Genomic DNA, 11,926 nt, shown 5'->3' with positions numbered 1-11,926 from the left:
AGTGAGGTGAATTTTTTTTAAAGATAAAGGATTAATGATGAAGTGCAGCAGTTGAAATACTGTTTGAAGTGTAAATAAGACCAATGTCTGGTCTCACTCTGTCTTTTGTAGCAGGTATTGATGGTTTCACCAACTGTTTCACGATTGCGCGAACAGTGTGCAGTTTTTGATAAGAAATCAGGAAATCAAGGCTCAGCTGGTGGTTTTCGAGCTTGCAGTTGGAAATAGAGGCTTTGCAGAGGGAATTTGCCGGTAAAATGATGAGTTTCAGTGTCCTTTGGGCCTTCTTGAGGAATTTACAGACAATATAGGTGTAGGGAGGAAGAACGAGGAGAAATAACTGGCAAACAGCGAGCGGCGGCCGCGAATGTGGGTAGAATTGGTGCTCCGGAGGTGTTCAGGTCGATTCCAGTAGGGTGGCGCAGTTTTGGACGTAAAGACCATGCAGCGGAAACAACGGCAAAGTGAACAAAAGTATGAAAAAACGCGATTTTTGGCCAAATATGGACCTTTTGGCATTTTGGTGCCTTTCTTCAGATGACATCAACATGATGTCATAGGGTGGGGTCAAGCTCGGATGACGTCAGCATGACGGCATCGGGCGAGGTGGCGAGCTGCTATTGGTCCACGCGGATGATGCGGTGGCAGACACATTGGCACAGGGGCGGACAGAAATGCTGACGCGATGGCGGGGTGGCAATGACGTGGCTGTGATGTGGGGGTGACGTTGGATGAGCCGATCAATCGAAACCGGAAACGGTTAGCGGTTTTATATCGCACCGCTATGGGTACGGGGGCGGAAACTATCAGGTGTACCTCCGATGCATTGTGGGGAAGGCGCGTGGCGGTGGCGTGACGTAACCTTCTGACAGATATCGGAAGGTATCTGTCGGACGTCGGGGCCGCTCCGATATGAACGAGGACCGTCGGATGAGTTGGGTTCAATCCGACGGTGGACGGAAGGGCGATGTGATCGGTGGATACGGACGCGGGCGGAGTAATAAAAAATATTTCTTTTTGGGATACGCGCCCAGCGGAAAAGTTTTAAGATATGGTATTTTTCAATGTTTTTTCAATGTATTTCAAAAAATCAAATACATGCGCCGATACTTTGGTTTAAGCGGAAAAGGGTGGGTTTTTGGGTTTTTTCATGATTTCAAAGGGGTTATGGGTAGGAAAAGGTTTTTATAGGGTTTTTCTTTGCAAATGGAGGTTTAATGAGCCAAATGGATTCAGAATAGGGGAGAGGGGTAAGGCTTGGGCTTATCAAACTGACCAGATGTCCATTTGATCCCCGAAAGAGAACATATGGCTATAATGCCAAGGGAAGGGATATTTATACCATGTTTGGGGTTTATACACCATGGTGTTATAATACTAGGGAAAGGGTAAGATAGGGGATTTATATAATAGAATTAGTGGTTAACATGGATAAAATGGGTGGATGAGGGGGAATATCACTAAGTTTATTTGAAACTCACTTAGTTTAGGAAGTAGATCAAAATGAAAAGAATTTTAGACAAGAAATGTGGCTTTTAAAGGACCAAGGACCTCCATGAAACCATAAATCCTTCCAAGAATCTCAACTGATGAGGGGATGTTAGTAAATGACCTGAAAAGGGGAAAGAAGGGAGGTTAGACATGCTCCTTTGCTGGCTGCAACTTGATGAAGAAGAACACCTTCTCAATTCATTGACTTTGCTTTGGTAAACAAATTTAACACACATGCAATGGTAAAGATAACCTTTCTGCAACCCCAACTGCCTACCCATCTATTTGCCTAACATTTTTTTGTTTCTTCTTGGAAGGTGCACTTAGGCTTGCAGACCCTTTATTTGCCTTTTCTTTCCTTTGGCTTTTTCTTTGATTGTCTATCTAATTCTACCCTTATTTCTTCCAAGGTCCCAGATTAAGCAGTTGGGAGCCTTACTTTCTCTACCTAAGCTACTTGTCTGCCAAGATTAAACAGTTTGGACAGACTTCTTTCTCTAATCTATAACAAAAATTGAAACATGGCATGACCCAGCTTAGGCTGTTGGATCACCCATTGAGAAGCATAACAGCAGCAACCAATTGCACATGTGTGCCTTTTATCAAAATATGAGATCTTTGCCTTGCCAAAGTAGATCATATTGGAACTTCCCATGCCAATCATGAAAAATGAAACCTATTGGTATAGGTAGCTAACAGAGAGTATGACTTTTAGGTAATTGTGAAGCTAGGAAGGTTGAATGCATGGCCTGATCATCTGTCGCAGATTGAAACAAGGGAGGAGCATACTAATTTGGAGGAAGGGCTACCCAACGTGCAACTCTTTGCGGTGAGCGTAGCGGATAATCATTTTGTAGATATTATCCACTTTTTGACTACAGGGACGGCTCGAGAAGGATATACCAGTCAGCAAAAGAAGGAACTATTGGTGCGTGCGACCGATTTTTCAGTGATTGCTAGTCATTTGTATAAGATGGGTGCTTACGAGATCTTGTGAAGGTATGTGCCTGATTTTGAAAGGAATAACATCCTCGCAGAAGCCCATGGAGGAGTTGTGGGAGGACATTATGCAGGAAAAGTGATAGCGCATAAGATTTTGTGTGTGGGACTGTGGTGGCCTAAGCTGCATAAAGATTCGAAAGCATATTGTAGGGAATGTGATGCATGTAAACGAATGGGAAAACCATCATGAAGGGATGAGTTGCCACTGAATCCTCAAGTATCGTTGCAGCCATTTGAAAAATGGGCAATTGATTTCATTGGACCAATTCAGCCCCCATGAAAGAAGACCTGTGCGTGCTGTATCATCACCACAACGGAGTATCTGACCAGATAGGCGAAAGCAAAGCCTATGAAGGATTGTATAGGTGCTACAACTGCGAAGTTCTTGTTTGAGTATGTGTTGACCAGATTTGGCTGCCCAAAGGTGTTGATGAGTGATCGAGGTATGCACTTCCTCAATGAAACAATCAGCGTGTTGACTGAAGAGTTCCAGGTTTATCATCAGAAGAGCACACTGTACCACCCTTAGGCTAATGGAACAGTTAAGGCCTTTAATAAGATCTTGGAGAATGCACTAACGAATATTTGAAATGCATAATGAAATGATTGGGATGTGCACGTACCTGCAGTGCTATGGGAATACATGACTACCTACGAAAAGCTAACAGGTCAGACACCTTTTCGATTGGTCTATGGTGTAGAAGCTGTGATGCCTATTGAATATATTGTGCCTAGTCTCCGCATAGAAACTTTCATAGGGATGGTGGATCATGGAGCCTCGGAAGAGAGGCTCGCACAGCTAATGGAGCTTGAAGAAGACAGATTCTTAGCTGGATTCCATCAGCAAGTACAAAAGGAGCACGAAAAAGCATGGCATGATTGACACATCAAGTTGCACATGTTGAAGGTGAATGATTTGGTCTTATTGTATGATAGCAAGTTCACTAAGTTTCCAGGGAAGTTTCAGATGCACTGGCTTGGGCCATATGTTATCAAAGAGATTACAGATAGAGGGCAGTTCAACTCGCAAAGCTGAATGGGGAACCTTTCTTGGGTAGGGTGAATGGCAGCCGATTGAAGCCATATACAGGAGACCCGACTCAATGACTATATGGTGGCAGGACAATCTTAGTGCTCCAAGCAGTTGTAAGGGAGCGTGGGACTATAAACTACCCTTCCAGGGTTGGAGGACTACGTAGCGGATTGGCTGCACAAAAACTGGTGATGGTGCAGTATCAGATGCTACATGAAGGTAGCTATGCTATGGAGGGAGTTCTTGCGCATCACAACAGGAAAGTGATCATTGATGATTTGACAGCCAAAACACGGGTACAAAGAGTGGGCTGGCAGCATTTAAGGCCAAAAAATTTGAAGATCCACTGCCAATACAACATTGATGATCAGATTTTGGAGGGAATGGTTGGATTTGACTCCAAAAACCCCTATAAATTATGCCCGTTGATCCAAACATGAATGCTTTGCACACTTGGAGTTTCCTCTGAAATTCGTTGTCTATTGATGAGTTGATACTTTTGGAAAGATTTCTTTTCCCACATAGATGTGTCTATTGAGGCCTGTGAACTATTTATGGAGAAGATGAGTATGGACGCAATCATATCTGATGCCCCAGGCCTTGAAATATCTAGTGTTGAAGCTATGCCTGCAATGCCCATGGCGCCGAGGACAACACAATCCATGGCTGAAGAAAAGTTGAAGAAGTCGGTACAGACATGTGCTTCCCCAAGAGGGCATATAATGACCCCAACGTAGAAAAAGGGCAAACAACTGGCCAAAGGAAAAGAGAAGGTTATTGACTTGGAAGCAGAAGACAACTAGGGAGCTGAGGATGTAGAGGATGAAGGAGCAGAACCCATCACAAAGCTCCCTCAGTATGTCCCTCTAAGGAAGGGTAAGGCAAAGATTCCAAAAGACCCAGATTTTGACAAATTCGTCATTTCCACACCCCTGCTCCCTGAGCAGGTGCCATTTGAAGGTCCACGGCTCGCCCGCGTCCCACTACTGAAGATGGAGGATTGGGATTTAGCGGGTCTCACTAAGTTCCCACACTTACCAATGGATACCTTCATGAAGCGCGTAGTTTATGAAGAACGGGTGTGACAATGCTGGAAATAGAGGAATGGGCCCGAGGTGTGGAGCAATTCGGGCTGCTCAACTTGCTTTGGGTGCCACACTACCACCGCACCTCATTTAACACAACGTGTATACACCAACTCCTCACACTGGTACATGATGGGTGTTTATGGCTAGGTGCACCTATCCTCATCACTTATATGTTGATTCACAGGCTTACGCACTTGCCGCATGATGGGTTGAATCCGACCAAGGTGTTTGGTGGAAAAACAAGAGAAAGGGACCTAGAGGAGCGCATGAAAACCACTTATAAATTGGTGAGAAGGTGCGGGGATACTCCATCCTATCCATATCTGACCCTGCAGTTCGCTAGCTACGCAAATACTAGCAAGCAAGGTAATGAGGAAGTGTCGCGCCTGTCATTTCGGTATCAGCCCAGTGCATGGAAGGTGTCCTCTTCAACTGGTCCAAGTACCTCTGCCAAGAGTTCCTCGCGAATTTCTGTGAAGTGCAGGATGATACCAAGTTGTTCCATTACGCTTGGTTGCTAGTATCTATTGTTTTGGTTGCATGGGAGTTGCCGGAGGATAGCCAATTTCCTCTGCTGGAAAAAGGGTTGTTGGAGGCAGCACAATTCACCTCCCTATGGGCTTCGAAGAACCCCGCACATGTCATAGAGACGATGATCCATGTGGATATTGGTGGCCACCCGCCAACTCCACTTGGACCCCCACCATTGTTTCTTTCAGCTTTTCAGTTTTCTTAATTGTAGCACAATTTACTATTTTTAGCAGTTTTTTGGGTCCTGAACTTCCGGAACCGTTTTGAGGCCCTAAACGACGTTTTTTGGGAAAACTAGGAGCAACATGGGTCCATGGACTGATGTTTCTCTTCCCAAAGTTGTAGTTCTCGGATAGATCTTTCTAACGAGTTATTTTGTGCGTCAAACGGAGATCGTATGCCAAAGTTATGACCCCGGGAATTTGATGTACCAATTTACCCAAACGAGGCCCACAGTTTGGTGTTTCATCTTCTAGGGTTAGGTTTTTGGATGTTTATGGTTTTCCATTGTTTCTCAACAATAAATAGGCCTTTGAGCCTCATTGTAACACAGTTCAGAGGCATGTAGCTGCCACATCTCTTCTTAGAGATATGCTACCATCGCCCTAGCTGGTTTATTTCCATTTCTTTTTGTAAGAATATTTTAGTATTTCACATTAGTGAAATGAAGTATTATTTCCGTTGCATCTCTATGTGTATGGTTATCTCTGTAATTTGTTGCGTTCTATTTAAATCTGATCAGTGGTATCAGAGTGATCTGCTTTTTCTCTGTTTTTCTTTGCATGTCCCCAACAAGGTTGGGATATAAGGACTTAGGGTTTGAACTGGTCGAACATTTGCAAGACCAGCCTCGCAAAACTCAACAACCTCCCATGGCGAATTAAAAGATAGACGAGGGGGTATGAGATCCTATCAAAATCTTGCTCGAAGAAGCCCTTGAGTGACAAAGGAACGCGATGATGGACAACTTTGCCCAGATCCTTCAGCGGCTACCCAGGGGCGACGCATCGGCTTCCAATAGCTACTCTGGAAATGCCACACTGTTTAAGGTACAAGTTAATTTTGAAATCCCCATATTCGAGGTTCAGATAGACGCAAATGTCATAGATAAATGGTTAAATCTGCTAGAGGGTTATTTTTCTATTCATGATTTTTCCAGTTGGGAAAAGATTATTTTTTCTCTTCTCAAAGTAGCCCCCCACGTCAAGGACTGGTGGGAAACCTACTGTGAGCAGAAGGATGAAAGTACAGGCTCACTATTTTCAGCCACACCCACTTGGAATTCATTCCGGGATGCCATCAAGGAGCAGTACTACCCTGTCGGAAGCTATGAGGATCAATACATAAAGTGGACCACGCTGTGGCAGGGAAGGGACCAAGATGTGCCAGAGTTTACCAATATTTTCCATACCCTTCGCACAAAGTTGGGTATCAAGGATTCGAAGCAGCATTTGGTACTCAAATACTACGGTTTCCTGCACAAGTACATCCAGGAAGAAATAGAATTCCTGAACATCTCCTCGCTCGGCACGGCATACCGATATGCCGTCAAGGTTGAGAAAAAGTTTAAACAGAAGAAACAAGACTTTGGATCTATGAATCTGAAGCAAGGAAAAGGTGCCCCCAAACTGCAGAACAAACGACAAAGCCAAGGTGGGGCAGCCCAAGACAACCTGCCAAAGCTACAAGAAAGGAACAGCACTATGAAGCCGAAAAAGGACACGGGAAAGTGGTGTGAGTTCCATAAGAGCTCCACTCACAACATAAGTGAGTGTCAAGCCAAGCAGTGACTGGTGACTGAGCTAAAGGTTTCAGAATCAGATGCATGTTCCGACTCTGAGTCAGAACCTGACAAGGGGAATGACAAAGGGAAGCAAATTATCGATGCGGAGCCCAACGCCACCATTGCCACCACGAAGATCCAGAAGGAGGAACCCGAAGATCCAGAGGAGGAGGAGCATCTCTTCCACTCCTAGATGTGGGTAAAGGGCTCCTTGCTATAGTTCATTGTTGACAGCGGGAGCCAAAAGAACCTCATTTTAGCAGAGTTCGTGAAGCCGATGGGCTTACCAACCACAACACATCCACAACCATACACCATCAGGTGGCTTCACCAAGGACGGGATCTTCGCGTGAGCCAGCAGTGTCGCCTTCCATATAACATCAAGTCCTTCACGGATGAGGTATTGTGTGAAATTTCTCCCCTTGAAGTTTGTGATGTGTTATTAGGACAACCATACTTGTGGAAGCAAGATGTTGTGTATGAATCAAAGCCCCATGCTATTATTGTTACTTTGGGAAATAAGTTGTATAGGATACCAGAGGTAGCACCACCTACCACCATCTCTTTGGTTACTGCAAAACAATGTAGTAAGCTCATTTCCAAAACTGGGAAATTTGTTTTCCTGATGATACGGCCTCAAGGAAAGAAGAAGACGGTGCCCACGAACTCCAGACAAGGCCCCTCCACACGACAACTACAGATGGACAAGATCGTGGAGGAGTACGAGGACATCTTCACCTCCCCCACAAGGGTTCCTCTGCACTATCAGGTCAAGCACTCCATTGATCTGACCCCAAGTGTGCCGTTGTCCAATGGACCAATCTATTGGCACTCCGTTCTGGAGAACGATGAAATCAAGAGGCATATTTTGGAGCTACTACAGAAAGGTCACATCCATCCAAGTTCATCACCTTGTGGGAGCCCAATCGTGTTGGTATAGAAGAAGGACTTGACTTGGAGACTCTGCATTGACTATCGAGTGTTGAACAAGATCACTATCTGTAACAGGTACTTGATCCCACGGATTGATGACCTCCTGGATGAACTGAAGAGGGCAAAATATTTCAAAAAGATTGATTTGAAGTCATGATATCACCAGGTACCAATCAAACCCTCTGATGTGTGGAAGACTGCCTTCAAAGCTAAGGAGGGCCTTTTCGAATGGTTGGTTATGCCTTTCGGATTGACGAATGCTCCTGCAACCTTCATGAGGCTAATGGATGACATCTTGCGGACATTCACCAACTCATTTGTAGTGGTATACTTGGATGACATCCTGATCTTCAGCCAAAGTTAGGAAGAGCACCTCCACCACATCCGACAGGTTCTCCAAACACTGTGACAACATAAGTTATGTACCAATTTTGAGAAATGCACTTTTGGCATGTCCTAGGTTCAGTATCTAGGATATATTATTGATGAATAGGGGGTGCATGTGGATCCAGCCAAGATCCATGTCATTCGGGATTGGACATCTCCAACCACTCTGACAGAGCTCCGCAGCTTTCTAGGCCTTGCCAACTTCTACCGCAGGTTAGTGTTGGGTTTTTCTCATATCACTTGGCCCTTGAGTCAAGTCACCAAGGGAGGAGCAAAAGCAAAATTATTTTGGTCTAAACCTCAACAGAAGGCATTCACAGAGTTGAAATATCGCCTTTGCTCGGCACCAATGCTCACATTACCAGACTTGCAACAACCATTTGAGGTCGAGAAAGATGCCTCTGACTATGCTATTGGGGTAGTCCTTACTCAACATGGGCATCCAGTGGCATATCATAGTGAGACACTTTCAGACACAGTCTGGAAGTATCCCATTTATGACAAAGACATGTATTCCATTATGCAAGCCTACCAACAATGGAAGCATTACATTTTGGGGAAGGAAACAGTCATCCACACAGACCACCGACCCCTGTAGTTCATACAAACCTAAGGGAAATTGCAAAATGATTGCCATCAGAAGTGGTCCACATACCTGCAATAGTTCCATTTGAATATCAAGTATAACAAAGGCAACACCAATAATGTTGTAGATTGCCTCAGTCGACCAGCGATCATGGCATTAACCACCATGCTCAACTCTTGTGGGCACGAGACTTCTAATTGGCCACTTCTCTACAAAAGCGAACCATAATTTGGCCACACATGCCAGACACTCTTGGAGGATCAGCGTGTTCCAAATTTTCACCTCCAGGATGCCTTGTTATGCCACCTGGGTCACCTTTGTGTTCCTTCAAGCGAGCATGCCAAGATGATTTGGGAAGCACACTACAGTCGGGCTACTGGGCATTTTGGGGTCGAGAAAATGGTGGCAGTACTGTAGAAGTATTTCTATTGGCCGAATCTTTGACAGGATGTTAGGAAGTACATCATATCATGCACTGCCTGCGCCATTGCCAAACTGACCATTAAGAAGCAAGGCCTCTATAACCCGTTACCTACCCCTAGTCGACCTTGGGAATCCATCTCCATGGATTACATGTCAAGCCTTCCTTCCACTAAACATGGAAACGACAGTGTTTTTGTGGTCGTCGATCAGTTCTTGAAGATGGCCATTATGGCGGCCTATAAGAAGAATAGCACAACAAAAACCACTGCTAAACTCTTCTTTGAACGAGTGTGGGTACACTTTTGGATCCCATAGTCTATCATCTCAAATCGAGATAGCAAGTTCTTCAGTACATTTTGGTCCAGTCTCTAGTCGATGCTGGACACTAAACTCACTAAGTCCACAACCTTCCATCCTCAAACTGATGGCCAGATAGAGGTTGTCAACAGGATGATTGTACACATTATACACATGCACAACTCAAAGCATCCTGCACATGGGACAAGAGCCTCCCCTATGTTCAACATAGCTACAATTGGGCTCTCCACAGCTCGACTGGCCACAACCCTTTTCAAGTGGACTTGGGATTCTAGCCACTATGTCCCAATGATGTGGCCATGCCATTTGCAGCTACTCACATAGATTTGGCTCATGTCTAGTCCGAAACAGATAAGGAAAACAACTTCATTGAGCACATCCAACATATTCTCTAGCAATTCCATGACATTCTGGAGAAATCAAATGCCAAGTACAAGCAGCGACATGATCAACATCGGGTGCCCCACAAGTTTTAGGTGGGCGACAAAGTCTGGTTGCATTTGCAAAAGGAATGCCTTACTGGAGCCTATCAGAAACTCATACCACTCTGATATGGTCCTTACACCATTGCCAAGGTTTTGGGAGACAATGCGTCTGAGCTCAGCATTCCCCCATTCCTTGGCCTGCACCTAATGTTCAATGTGGACCAGCTTTGGCCATACTTTCCACCATTACTAGACACATCCGACATTGCAGAACAACTCACACCCACAGAGTTAAATCTAGATTGCATGGAACAAGCTGCAACGGATCGGATCATGGACACACAAATCAAGCACACTCGCCAGCAGAATATCCAACTGTATCAAGTTGTCGAAGCAGACCAAATCCTTCACCAGGGCAAGTGGCTCACTAGGGACCAAGTTCAACAGAAGTTTCCTCATCTCATGGAGGAACTCAACGCAATGGGGACCATTTCTTCGTAAGGGGGGAGGAATGATCCAAGTGGATATTGGTGGCCACCCACCAAGTCCACTTGGACCCCACCATTGTTTCTTTTAGCTTTTCAGTTTTCTTAATTGTAACACAGTTTACTATTTTTAGCAGTTTTTTGGGTCTTGAACTTCCGAAGCCGTTTTGAGGCCCTAAACGATGTTTTTGGGGGAAAATGGGAGCAACATGGGTTTTTGGAAATAGGTTTCTCATCCCAAATTTTTAGTTCTCGGATAGATCTTTCTAACGAGATATTGTGCGCGTCAAATGGAGATCGTATGCCAAAGTTACGACCCCAGGAAGTTGATGTACCAATTTACTCAAACGGGGCCCACAGTTTGGCGTTTCATCTTCTAGGGTTAGGTTTTTGGATGTTTATGGTTTTCCATTGTTTCTCAACAATAAATAGGCCTTTGAGCCTCATTATAACACAGTTCAGAGGCATGTAGCCGCTACATCTCTTCTTAGAGATAAGCTACCATCGCCCTAGTTGGTTTATTTCCATTTCAATTTGTAAGCATATTTCAGTATTTCACATTAATGAAATGAAGTATTATTTCCACTGCATCTCTATGTTTATGGTTATCTCTATAATTTGTTGTGTTCCTGTTTAAATCTGGATCAGAGGAATATTTTCTAGGTCTTGATGGAAGCAAGTCTCCTCATGGCCATCCACCAGTACCCAAGGTTGTCCCCAACCTTGTACACGCAGATGTCTTCCTATGCACATTTAGAGATGACTTTCATAGAGTTTACATCCAGGCCTAGAAGGATCCTACACAGAAATGGTATGACCTACCCTATTTGGTATTGGATTTTAATGTGGAGGAAGTCATACTACGCTGTCCAGACGAGTGGCATGCCCCTTCTGATGTCATTATCGGTCCAAGCACAAGTGTAGAGAGTACGTCTGCAAGAAGAAGAAAGGAGAAAGACGCTGCAGAAAAAGTGAGGGTTGAGGAAGATCGCGCTACGCAATTTATGGACGTGGAGTGCATAGATGGTTAGAAGTAAAAAGGGGCTTTAGCCCCTTGATTATGTAAAATCGAGTCATGGGATTGTATGTAAAAAGCTATAAATAGGAATGTATTAGGGAGCCTAAGAGAGAGATAGAAGAAGGAGATAATGATGAATGTAATGGGTCAATAGGGGATAGCACAGAAGTGAGTCTTACAGAAGGGAAAGGCTCTGCAGCTGAGTTCGCAGGGAAGTTTTGAGTCTGTTATACCATATTGAATATCAATAAAGAATACTGTTGGAGAAATTCATGTGTTTATATGCCTACTTCCATCATTTATGTTTACGATATATGCTGTAATGGAATAAATGTCTTTATGAATTATTGATGTATTGATGCGCGACTCTGTCGGATAAGTCTTGCTAACTGTACGCAATGTATGTTAAGTATTTACGCGAAG

The sequence above is a fragment of the Pinus tabuliformis genome, chromosome 4_2 (assembly GCF_031772625.1).
Source record: "Pinus tabuliformis cultivar Carrire ecotype Pingquan chromosome 4_2, CPIR1, whole genome shotgun sequence".
NCBI lineage: Eukaryota > Viridiplantae > Streptophyta > Pinopsida > Pinales > Pinaceae > Pinus > Pinus tabuliformis.
This window is presented reverse-complemented; position numbering follows the sequence as displayed.